The 13,547-nt window shown below is 42.1% G+C and overlaps 1 protein-coding gene across 1 annotated transcript in view; it reads left to right on the top strand.

Annotated features, from left to right (window-relative positions):
* MCU (mitochondrial calcium uniporter) overlaps window positions 1-13,547 on the top strand; it is a 389,493-nt gene that overhangs the window by 27,757 nt on the left and 348,189 nt on the right. The gene's annotated exons all lie outside the window — the stretch shown is intronic.

Below are 13,547 nucleotides of genomic sequence, written 5' to 3'. Positions count from 1 at the left end.
TCCAGCCTGTCTGAGGAGTTGAAGGAATCAACGCGACCACTCTGAGGGTTAACTTGTGCAAATTACGACTGTCTGCCTTCACATATCCATTAGAAACTGTTTTCGGCGCCTATCTCACGATTAACCTAACATTTGACACAATAATGCACATTTCACGAAATTTCGCGATACGGAGACTTTTCACACGGTGGAAAAAGAAAAAACGAAATTCAAACGGGTGATTTTTCAAAAAATAAATAAAAATCTATTTTTTCATACTTAACTCATTGGAATTTTAAAAAATTTGTGTTGCTTTTGTAAGTTAACACTCCATTTCATTTTTCCTTGAATTGATCATTATTTCCTATGCCCTACTCATACGTGTGTTCAAACATACAGCTCGCCAAATTTGGTTCACTTATTTTAGTACTAAAATTAGTACTATTGGACCTTTATGCTCGATTCCCCCCGTATTTGTGTTCTATGCTGTGCAACTACATCAAACCTGGAAACTTAATAAGCGCTTCATTTTCTGAAATTAATAAAGGAACCACATACCCCTCTCTACTTGATTTAAGGTAAGAATTCGCGTGTGATATTTTGACCACCGTTCCTCTGTATGCCATGATTTTGGATTACGCTCTTTGATGTCCTTAATACACACTTCTTCTACATCATCTTGGTATTTTGATTTTATTCAAGTTGAGCGTTTTGTTATATCAGTTGTCTTTTTTTCTACGTTTGTCCGTCTGGGATAGTTATTACCTAGAATGATCATTATTTAATTGCATTTGAAGTGTCACCTAAATACTGTATTCGCGCCTCATTTTAAGGCTTAAACTTAGCACATCGGGATCATTTGCAATCGGCCGAGGCTAAGGTATTCGGATCTGGCTGGTACCAAACACGTGCGCGCGCACCAGATATCGATAGAGATCGACACTATTGATGCATTAATAGTATTGTCAGATACACTGGTTTTTTAAATGTCTTTTGTGTCGTGGCCACAAAAACACTCAAATCATGAACGAGGTATGAGTATTCATTGAGTAAAGGACATGGTCGAGCATGGCGAAAACAACCACCGACCAACTTGAAGAAGCATTACCAGCCCCAGCGGGGCCGGACTCTAATCAGTAAATTCCTGGAGCTTCACGTAGCCTTGCAATGCTCCGCTTCCGTTCTCCATCACCCCATGATGAAATCATACATCAAACATTTTGTGTTCCGATTACCTGTGTTTCGGTGGTGTTACCGGCAGGACACAAACATTTGGTGGTCCTTGCATACTACATCTTTTTTTGGAGATCGAAACTTCAGTCAACTTCTTATCTCTGTATCAATCCACATCGTTCCTTGAAACATTAAAAGTAACCAGCTCAGTTTATTGAACTTTATGGGCACTCGACTAAATTTTACAGTTTGTTTTGATTTGATTGATTGATCATAAATTTGAAGAGTAGACAGTACTGTGTCAGGACTGTCGCAGTTATTCTGTGCTAATGCTGTTTGAACTTCATCTGGGTAATGAGCACTAATATCTGGGATTACAACAGACAAATCAAGGGTTGGGGAATCACGATACTTGGCCAACATCCAAGAAGTAATCGGAATACTTCCCTGGAGTAGGGGCACTTGTAGAGGGAGCTAAGATAGCAGAGCGTAGTTTATTCTGTAGCCCTTTTTTCCAGAAATATTTCATGAACTCAGTGCAGAAAAGGTCAAAAAAATCACAGGAAGACTCACGGTACACTTGGTACCATGTGAGGACACTATCATAAGTGAAGTGAGTAACTTGTACAACACAGGCGAATAGCAGTGTGGACCAGGTCCTCCTTTTAACAAAGAAAGGACTATGACTTGACCTACATAGTAGTAAAACTCTGCTTGACAATATAGCTTCTGAGAATATTTCAAGCTTCGGTGAATTTCTCCCTCGAATAAATTGTTGTTAGCTCTAATTTTGTGCATTAGTTCATCAAGGGATTCACGAGTGACACCTCCTACATCAAAACCGTCTTCCTCATTAAATTTTATCAACAATTTGCAATTCCTTTTCAACTCTCCACTTTTGAAAAATGCGATGGTTTGTTGGAAAAGATTGTTGCGCTCAAAGTAAAGTGTCACTTGAGTCTTCACACTTTTTTCACTAAAAAACGTTAACAGTGAGTCCGTTGACTTAAAGGATCGCTTAGAAATAGTGTCACCACTTATTAAGTGAAAAACACCATCCTCGGCTTCATAAACCTCGTCGGGTGCCACATCATAGGGATTCATTTCGAACATATTCCCCTACCTTTTTCTGAGGGACATTATATTCCCGATTTCAGTGGGAGAGGTTTACGGAAGTGCTGCCAGTAAAAAATGATACTTTTATTCCATATAATTGAATTCGAAACATCCTGCGTGTCTAGTTGGGGTTAGAAATGAAGTCTTTGGGGTGGATGGGGTCCAAAGTCCCATCAATGTAGGAACACTGGAAAAAAAAAACCACATTGGAACTAGAGTCCAGACTCTTAAAAACATCGGCAAGAAAAAATACTCTTGATTCAATCAGATTTAAGCTTAAATCAAGATTCAAGCCTCTTAATTTGAGGGGATTTCCTTTTGATTTTAGCTTAGATCTGATTGAATCAAGAGTCCTTTTTCTTGTCAATGTTTTCAAGAGTCTGGACTCTAGTTCCAATGTGTTTTTTTCCAGTGTTCCTCCATTGATGGGAATTTGGAAAATTTGGAGGAATTTTTGCGCCCTATCAGAAGTTTCATTTTTGGGCACAGTGAAGCGTGGCACTTGTTTCCCGGCTGCGTTAGCGTCGCTCCTCTGACGCAAGGGCGTAACTCAATTTCCACGTGAGCCCTGTTTTACATATAAATCCATGCTCTCTGGGGCTCATGTGAGAATCGAGATACGCCCTTACGTCGGAGGGACGACGATTTGCGCGCGTATGAAGCTCAATAAAATGATATAGAATTTGATTTTGAAATGTATCATTTTACTTGACCGGGGTGGCTACCGCCATTCTTTATTAATGTAGCGTTAAAAATAAGCCATGACCCTTACTTTGGGTATCAACACGTCGAAGTCGTTTCTCTTCATGTTATAGTTCATGATCCTGACGCGACGATTCTTGAAATTCTTGAACATCAAAACAAAGCCTGCGCAACGACAGGTTAAAACGATGTAACCATTGCGGGACGCAGCTCTCGTGCCCTCGAATCCCTCGATGACACGACACGACCCCGCATCACACGATACGTCTCAATTCGGTCCCGAAACAACCCCCCTCCCCCTCGTTACCCTCAACCCCTGTTTTATGCGCCCCTCGACGCCGATCCAGTCCGTCACGCCGTTATCCCGCCTCTGAATCACGTCCCGGCGCAGTAATTCATTTTTTGTACTATTCATTTCCGCGACCCGAGTTCGTATTAATGACCGCCGCGCGAGCTTGTTCGGATCGTTTCTTGCTTCGCTTTTGCGGGGTGTATCTGCGTTAGGGTGGAGCGAAAAAATCGAATTTCTCGACAAACTCGACAGTAGAAAGTACAGAGAATTAGGACTATTTGGACGTTCAGATACAAATGTTGTTCCCCTCTTTTAGGGCGAAGACGAATGGATAAGATTTGCATCGGGTGCATGGTCAGAAATATTTGTTGAGCCAAAAAAACCTTGTTATCAGAGAGAGTGCTAAGTAACTTATTTAAAATGCCGCTAACTGAAAAAATGACCCCAACTTCGTTGTGAAACATCAAAATTTTGCTTTTCTGAAAAATCCGGATATAAGGACAATTTTAGGTAGCTCCTCCTAGCTCAGGCTCAAAAATTACAAGAAAATCAACAATGTTGCTTCTCGAAATGCGACAAGACCCGTCTAGGCTCGTGCAGAAAACGCTTAGAACTCCCGTCACTGGGATACACATATTCTATACTGAGTCCACAGAATAGTCATCAGTTAGAAGCTCATTCTCATCCACGATAGGTGAGCATTCATCATCAGCTTCTTCAACAGGTTGATCGGCTTCTGGTCAGTTTTCAGCGAATTTGGACAGAGTGCATTGTTGCATGCATTTTTTTAAGTACAGTTTCTAAAACTTGGAGGCGTTCTGATCATGAAAGTATTTTTTACAAAAAATTCAGACGACGGGAACATGAAGAAAAAGCTCCGAAAGTTCAAACGTGATTTGAGACTGGTGCTTTCCCGCGCCTCGACTCTGACGTCACTATCGCTGAATAAAAAGTACGGTCAAGAGAACCGCAGTGCGGTAGCACGTATCGTATATGTTTGAGGATCCGACCGAAAATCAAGGGATCGCACTCAACGGTGAGAAATTGAGTCGAGAAAAAACCCCCGTTGGATTTTCGCCCGGTTCCTATGTTCGATCAGCGCGAATTATCAGCGCACCCGCAGGCGTGCTGGGTTCGGGCTGCGATACTTTACTCGAGAGTCAGCGCACCAAGCAGCGTGCTGAGATTTGTGCTGGATGCTTCGAGGAGTATCGGACCTGTAGAGGTGGATCGATAATCGATTGAATGCTGGAGGCAGGTGTATAGCTTTCATCAATTTATTCGAGGGTTTTTATATCAGGGTGACGACGGGAACTCACGGGCCAAGGGTGGGCCCGGCGCGTCCAAGGGCTAGTGCCTCGGCGCGAGGCGCATGCGCACTCCAGTCAAGGCCAGAGTGGGGGTGAGTTAAGTGGAGCTGCAGGGACGCTGATGTCCCGGCAGGAGTGCGAGAGAGAGAGAGGGGGGGGGGGGGGGGGCTTGGATACAACCGTCCACCACCGAGTTGCCTGAACTGCAAAAAAGTGAGAATAAAAATCATTAAAATCTATACAATATTCAACAGTATAGTACGGTCGATATTGAACATGTTTCACGGTTCGTTCGGTTCAACGTTTCGGTTCACACTACCGCACATCCTCGGTAGCTACTACCGAATTCCTCGCCCCGAGCTACCATATTTCTCGGTTCCTGCTACCAAAGTGCGGTTGAGAAAGCCGGAAAAAGTGGTTTTCACCATCGAGGAATACGGTGTACAGTACTGAGGTTTCCGTTGGCCTACCATGGAGGAGAGGGGCACGCCCCCTCAAGGGAGACACCTCCTTTGAAGGGGCCGGGGGACCCCCCCCCCTTCCTGGTCCAAATTTAGGGCTTTTGAAGACATCCTGGCTTTGAAAAGCGGGGCTCTCGTGCCGTTATTTTGAAAATATGTTATCAAAATGAGACAGCACAGCAAATTTTAACCGAAATCGATGCCATTAAGCCCAAAATATGTCCATACCTGTCCGAAATAATTAACCTAACTTGAGGAGTTCGCACAGCATTATACACTACATACTAGATATTTTAACCCCAGAAGGTACTGGCTCTGTCAATGATAGGGTCAAGAAAGGCATCGTCTTCGTTAACAACTAATGTAATTTTTTTGGAATTCTAGAAGTTCCAGTCTGCAACGCAGAACAACCCTTTTTGTTTCTCATCGAATTTCACTCGTAAATGAATTTGTGCAATGCACTTGTTGGGCGGGGCGCTAATGTTTTTATTGAAATAAGTCTAGAGAGTCTTTTCTGTTGTCGGGTACTCAACCTCGATCATATACTCTTCCAATGATTCACTGGAAACGCAGAAATAAATGTCCTTTGTGAATCCTATGGAAAAAAATCCACGCTATGGAAGATGTAAGGAGGGTGGTTTTTGTGGTTTGGATAAAGGATGAACTATGAGGGCTTCATTGACACATATTTATTTATACTATTTCAATTATTGGCTTCACATACACATATATATGAACAGGCCTAAGGTCTGAGAGTGGCTATGAGATGGGGAGGGGGGGGGGGGGGTTCGGGTCTGAGCCGAGTTTGGTGTACGCGTCCGGGGCGTGATGGTAGTACGGGTCTGAGCCGCGGAGGTTCGGGTCTCAGCCCTGGTGCTTACGGGACGGGCCGATGACTACGACTGGTTGGTCTTCTACAAATCTTGATCAAATACTGGTGCCCGGCCTATGCTCCGGCCACTATTTATAGTCGATCGCCGACTCCCCACCAGGCTGGTTTGCAGCTTTGCGATAGGGAACCGAGCGATCGAACTGCAACTAGCGGCCGAAGTCGGAATTGCGTCGAGCGGGCGCGTCAGCACGCCACGCGCACTGCTGAGTGCGAGTGCCGCGCCGCCACAAAGAAAACCACCACGATAGGAGCGAGCTCCAGAGTAATAACACATTGAGCGCCGAATAAAGAACGCACTGTCCACGAAATATACGGTCTAACATCCAAGTCGATAAGGCTACCCGAACCAACACCTGACACCACGAGTGTGTAGTGGTCCGAGGAGATCTATACTCCTAGTGATATAGGATGGCATGGAAAAATCGCCCCCATCGCCAGTGGGCGATTTTCGGGGTTATTTTCGGGGCGATTTTCAGGGCGATTGTCGGGCGATTGGGGGGGGGGGGGTCTTCAGAGCCAACCTAGAGTGCTCTTTAAAGGATTTGGCACCGGCCAACAATTGAGACATAATATAGTTGGTACAACAAATTTGACAGTCTACAAGAAATTTTCGAAAACACTTCTTCGGCGCTCCTGGCTGGCAGTAGACGTTAGGCGTACCCACTCTGTATTTAACAATGTTAAGAATGCTTTTATTTTCGTATTCAAACTATTTCCAAGTTCAGATGACTCCTCAACAGAGTGTAGAATATCACCTCGATAGGCTGTTGCGGCTAGCAACACGGCCGGCTTAATTTTACCTACCAAAAATAGCTTTGCAAAGACATTACGGTCTTCCTCTGGTGTTCGGTTTCGAAATCCACAGATTTTTTTTGCGGCAGCGACTAAGAGGTCTCCACTCTACGGTGCTGATGCTCAGAGACATTTTCTGGGCCATCAGCCATGAATTGTTGAGGAAGAGAAAATGACCTTCTAGCTTTTCCCACGTAATTCTTTTTTTATTTCAACGGAAGAGGAAGACTCCTCGGGGTTTCGATGTTAACGTCCTGATCATTACACTCAGTCATTGCAGTCTGTGCATTTGGAAAATTGTTGAAATCTTCGCGGAAAGATGTGGCTGGTAAGTTTCTGCAGAGGACTAACTGCAATTTGTGCACGTGCTTGCAAAGAGGATGGATGTCTGGGCAGCCACAGCAAAAAGGTGAGCACACAGATTGTGGCATGCTGATTTGGTGCACTTTGTGAAATAAAGATCATGCTTGCAAGAGTCAATATTTCTATCTCAATCGTAGGGTTGTAGTATACGTCGGCGCATTTTCTGTTCCAGCAACCTTGGGTTATGGTCCTCTCGCCGGGCCTAACGTCATAAAATACGATTGATAAGTGATAAAAACGTGAGCCAAAGATGCATACCTTTTTTTAAAAGTTTATTTTTCAGGTGCTAATGCACTTCAGGAACTCGGTCCCATCTTCAGAGCGTTACCTGAAAAATACATTTCTAGGTTACATATTAGAAAAATATAATACACTTACAAAACACAAGAGACAAACAGCAGGTACAGCAAAACAGGATAGTAATAAAAATTGAAGCATAATTGACACAATCTCCATCGATTTACCCGTACACATTTCTGAGCAGTGATAATGATAACAGCATAGGTAAACAAAGAGGAGCGTGCATAACGAGTTGGTCATCAATTCTCACGTAGGGGGCATTAGCGTACAGGCTAATTCTAAGAGAACAACTTCTCAGTATTTCTGGAGATGAAATATGTACCGTTGCAGCTTCCTTCCTTTACTTCCCATAGCCCACTTTCAGGACTTTGCTCTCGAAGAACATCATTCTCTAAAAGCAGACCTTTTCGGTGTCTTTCTATTTGGAGCGGTTGTACAGCAAATCCTGTCATGACCTCATTACAACGCGTCTGCTCATCATACCATGCTATTTCATACAGTAAACTAATCAGATCATCTAATCTTTTGTTAGCTAGTCTTCCAAGAAAATTAGTTTTGAGTCTTATGTGGAAAGACTCAAGATGGCCTTTTGTGTTGACGTTTCCATGAGGGAAATTACGGTAGCACTTGCACCATTTTTAGGCTCTGCCCCAATAGTACGAATCTAGGTAGGCCAGATACTGCTCTGCATCCTTATTATTCTCATATTTTTTTATGAAGCCTTTTTTTGAGTTTTAGGAATTCACTTTCCTCTTTGGCATTCATGATCACTTTCATTTCTGACCACATTTCATCATACAAATCACGAGAAACCTTCAATCTCAGATTATCTCTCAGATTTTTCATTACATGCCATTTGCATAGTAGATGAGTTAGTCCACCCATGGGAGATCTTCGAAAAGATTTGATTCGCAACATACCTGTAAACGAACCTGAAGGTTTTATATTATTTTCGTTTTGTTAGAGTTCGCGCACGCACAATTTTTAACACCGGGAAGCTTGGTACTCAGCAAAGCGTCTTTATATGTTCTGGGTCCTCCTTTTCAGCTTGTTGCACTTTTGATGTATCATCATCGCGCTTAGCACTAAGACCATAATCACGAACAGAACGTAGAGTGCTAGATCATGCACATCGAAATCATTGGAGTTTGTTATCTCATTATCCGAATCGAAATCGGACCAACTCATTTTTCACCAAAAAGATTTTTCTAACACGACCGAACGAACTGCGTAACGACCGATGTTTCCACACGAGAATCGCGAGAATCTTTAACGTTAACTGGGCCACATAACCCACATCATACCTGTAACCGATCATTTTTTCCCCTCAGGAATTCATCTGAAGACGATAAAAAATAACATGAACACGTGGTTACCCAATTGAACCTACATGCACTATTTACACGATACAAAAACGAAATTAAATATCAAGTATCCAAGATCACTTCACATCACAAGAGTTGACAAGAACCACGCTTTCTTCCAATCCCGCGGAATAAGTTTGTTTACATTATCCGAGCGCCTCAACTCTTCCGCAATCCTCTCGTTGATTTCTACCATTCAAAATGCCACCGTCAGATTCCAAAAACGCAAATTATGAATGAGATCAACCATAAAATTAGTTGTAGTCCTTTCCTTTTAAAATCATTCGTCTTTGAAACAAGGCTTTTCCTGGTTTTAAACTTTTTAAGCATCCTGGTTTTCGTGGACCAGTGAAATCTCTTCAGCGTGGGTCAGAGTTCCCTCGCACACAGGGAATAGGACAAACTGTTCCAAGATGTTACGGGGAGACAACGCTTTCATAATTTCAATCGGTCTGAAACCGGTGCTCTCGCTTACGCTAGAGTTATAGCAAGACTCAAAGAATTTTAGGTATCATATCCAGTTTCGGTGATTTTGGTGGCGATAAATGCGGACAAACGCCCCTTGGGTGCACATGTACCGTTCAACCGGAATAGACTGTGGGTCTATAGTCTGACTGTTGTTAGCCATTACTGGAACGAATTCTTCCTCGTCTTCATAAAAGACCCATTCTGTGGAACGAGTTCTGCTGTTGTCTTGCATGGTTCTAGCCGACTTGTGCTCTGGAGAAACGGTTTGTAAAGATGAATCAGGAAATAATGTTTCAGAGTACACAAAGTTAATTGGCAGAAAACGCTGAGGACGCCAAACGGGATTACGTTGATAGCAAGAAAAGAAGCGATCAATATAACGTTTGGAATGTCGCCGTCTGCAAGATTTTGAAGACTTCTTGGCTTTTGGCATAAAGATCACATTCAAAGCAAGTGTCAAGACAAATGAAAGTCTTACGCTGCACTAAAGATGGGGTTGATAGAAAATTAGAAAACTGTCAAGAAGATAGATTTCTCCGTTCGTACAAGACCGGAAATTTCTCAATAGACTGTGGGTGGAAATTGGATCCGCATTGTCTGCATGCCTTTCTTCCTCTGCAGAATTTACTGAAATAGCCATATTTCAGGCAGTTGTTGCACTGAGTAACTGATTTGATGTATTATCTGACGTCTGCTTTATAATGGTCGAACATTACATAGTCCGGGACTGTGCTTCCTATGAACGTAGCAGTTATCATAGGGATAGGAATTCTTTCGTTCCTCTCTGTATCAAATTTGAACATGCGCTTGATGTTATAGATTTGGAGTGAGGATTCTATAGTATTGTATAGCTCCTCCTCCGAGAAATCTATAGGGATGTCTTTGATTACTCCTTTCGTTAGCAATTTGAATTTCGGGATATAGCACCTGAAAAGAGTGTTACGAGATTGGAAATTTGCTACGAAGCTGTTGGCTTCTAACCATGAGTCCAACGTAACTTCGACTGTATTCCTATTCACCCTAGAGACTAGGATTACTCAACCTGATGCACTCAAGGTTGTCCATATGTGGGCGTGCAGAACAATTGTCTACTAGAAGGAGAACCTTTTTCTTTTTTCTTTTTAACTTTTATCCCAATCTCTAAGCAGTTTTTCAAAAATTTCGGAGGTCATCCAAGCTTTTTTATTGTTTTCATAATTAACGGGTAGCGGTTTTTTTACTTTTTTGAAGCAACGTGGTTTTTTTGCTTTCCCTATCACAAGTAATTTTTTTTTGGAAGTTCCGCTCATATTAGCACAAACTCAAACTGTTAATCTAACTTAAGACTTTTTCCCACTTGAGCATTTTTCACCTTTAAAAGCATAAGTTCTACCCCTAAACAGAAAAGTTGTAAACACTGCACCGCATGCCACCGTCTCCGTGTCAACTTTGATCTCGGGTAGCATTTAGCGCTTGATAATCAGTTGTCGGTCGTTTAAGCGATGCCTGAGTGTCAAATCGACGAAAAAATCCGTCGTATTAGCCGATATGTCGTATTAACCGTTGTCGTATTAACCGTTGTCGTATTAACCGATACATACTTACATGCCCTCTCATGGAGTTTCGCCGGGGAAAACGAAATCCGTCGTATTAGCCGATATTTCGTATTAACCGATATCTACTGTAGTCCTTCCTCATGTAGACGTTCTCTGCGGGTGTAATCCGTCGAGATTGAAAGTTTGAGGTCAATGATCAAACCAGAATCTTGGGCAGCCTTATGATCACTTCTGGTAAAACATCAGTCCTCTTTGAAACAAGGCTTTACCTGGTTTTAGACTTTTTAAGCATCCTGGTCTTCGTGGACCAGTGAAATTTCTTCAGCTTGGGTCAGAGTTCCCTCGCACACAGGGAATAGGACAAACTGTTCCAAGATGTTACGGGGAGACAACGCTTTCATAATTTCAATCGGTCTGAAACCGGTGCTCTCGCCTACGCTTGAGTTAAAGCAAGACTCAAAAAGTTTTAGATATTATATCCAGTTTCGGTGATTTTGGTGGCGATAAATGCGGACAAACGTCCCTTGGGTGCACATGTACCGTTCAACCGGAATAGACTGTGGGTGATAAACAGCAGGGTGGCCTGGTTAAATGTCGTAGTTCCTGAAGCTTGCTGTGTCAATACCGTGAGCGGAAGGATGAACCATGGACACTAATAACTCTTTCTGGCTTACCTTCTTCATTCACAAATTTCGTCAAAAATTGGCGTGTAGCAACTACAGCTGTTGCATTATGTAATGGAATTAGTCGAATGTATTTCGTATTAAGGCATACCATAATATGAGAAAAGTTTCCAAAATATCTAGGGAGCGGATTGCACAGATCAACGAATACTAGTTCTGTGGTTTTTGACGCCAGGACAGGAACCATTGGTACAGAGTGTTTAATTTTAGAGATTTTGTTTTGTTGACACTCAAGACAAGTTCTGACAAAATCTCTAATTTTAAAGAGGAAAGTGAACGTGCCCTCCTCACTGAAAAAATCCTACTGTGTACGCCTGGTGTTGGTGTATGAAAAGGTCCACGCGAGTCTCGCTTGTTGCGGGAATCAGAATTGAAGGAAAAACGATTTGATTCGATAACGAAGGGAGAGCTCAGGAGTGGTCACTGATCAGTCCTCGACCGAGTTTTTGATTTTAAGTACATTCGAGGGATTTGTAAACCTCAAAATCGGTATTTTGGGTTCACAATTTTTTTCTTAAACCAAAATTAAATGGTTCTAGTGCCGAGGCATACTTTCGCCCTGTGAGCGATCTTAAATCTCTATACTTAATCCTAGCACCGCGGTCATTCCCAAACGGTCTTTCATCTAAGTACAAACTACAAGTCGTTACGTGACGCTCCTTTTGGTGAACCCATAAGTGGTACTCCCCATGACGCTGCGATAATTAAATTGTGTGCAAAACTGGAAGCGCCATTTTATGTTCCTCAAAAGAGAGAATACAATATCTTTCCTTCACATCTGATACGGGCCATGAATCAAGTTTTCCAGGTTTTGCTACATATTGCATTTTTATGATACGCTTTTCTATCTCGTAAAAATTGCAAGGCGTTACTTCGTCAAATTTTTGTGTGATTATCCGTATTTCTACAATAGTTTCATCTTCCAGACCAAATACATTGTATGGTGCATGCGTTTTCATCAGAACACTATCTATCTCACAATCGTGGAAACCCCATGACACTTCGATAATTAAGTTGTGTGCAAAACTGGAAGAACCATTTTATGTTCCTAAAAAGGGAGAATACAATATCTTTCCTTCACATCTGATACGGGCCATGAATCAAGTTTTCCAGGTTTTGCTACATATTGCATTTTTATGATACGCTTTTCTATCTCGTAAAAATTGCAAGGCGTTACTTCGTCAAATTTTTGTGTGATTATCCGTATTTCTACATAGTTTCATCTTCTAGACCAAATACATTGTATGGTACATGCGTTTTCATCAGAACACCATCTATCTCACAATCGTCGAAACCCCATGACGCTGCGATAATTAAGTTGTGTGCACAACTGGAGGAGCCATTTTGTGTTCCTCAAAAGGGAGAATACAATATCTTTCCCTCGCATCTGATATGGGCCATGAATCAAGTTTTCCAGGCTTTGCTACATATTGCATTTTTATGATACGCTCTTCTAGCTCATAAAAAATGCAAGGCGTTACTTCGTCAAATTTTTGTGTGAGTATCCGTATTTCTACAATAGTTGCATCTTCCTGACCAAATACATTGTATGGTACATGCGTTTTCATCAGAACACCATCTATCTCACAATCGTCGAAATCGACATCAAAGGCATTAATAACCTCATTTGGCAGGTGGAAGGAGGAGTCATGTATTAAATTGGGCCGTTCAATGGTAGGATTCTAATAGATATCGGAACATGCTTGGGACGAACGTCGTAAAAAATGTGATTGTTGGAGTGCAGGCCTCCCCGGATGCTGCACAGGCGACATCAATTGGCGGACTTCTTGGCCGCATTCGAGTTTATCCTTCTCTTTACATTTATGTTTTTGACATTTTTTGTAGCTTTTTTGCCTCCAGATATGCAGTAGGCATTGACCATTCAAAGAAGTGCCAGGAAGCCTTAAACACCCTGAGAATTCAACAGGGGTTTTTGCCTATTTCAGTTCAATCAACCTCCTTGGATAAGTGGAAGGAAAAGTTTTTTTTTTTTTTTCCTATTAAAATGAAGTAATACATCAATTTCTACGACCAAACTTTAACCCGAATATATTTTTTTAGGGTTTTTGGTGGTTTCAATTAATACCTTCAGAACCCTAAGAAATATTCTATCCGTT

Source organism: Bemisia tabaci, chromosome 3 (genome assembly GCF_918797505.1).
Source record: "Bemisia tabaci chromosome 3, PGI_BMITA_v3".
Classification (NCBI taxonomy): domain Eukaryota; kingdom Metazoa; phylum Arthropoda; class Insecta; order Hemiptera; family Aleyrodidae; genus Bemisia; species Bemisia tabaci.
Note: the sequence above shows the minus strand (reverse complement) of the source record. Positions and strands in the feature narration are given on the sequence as shown.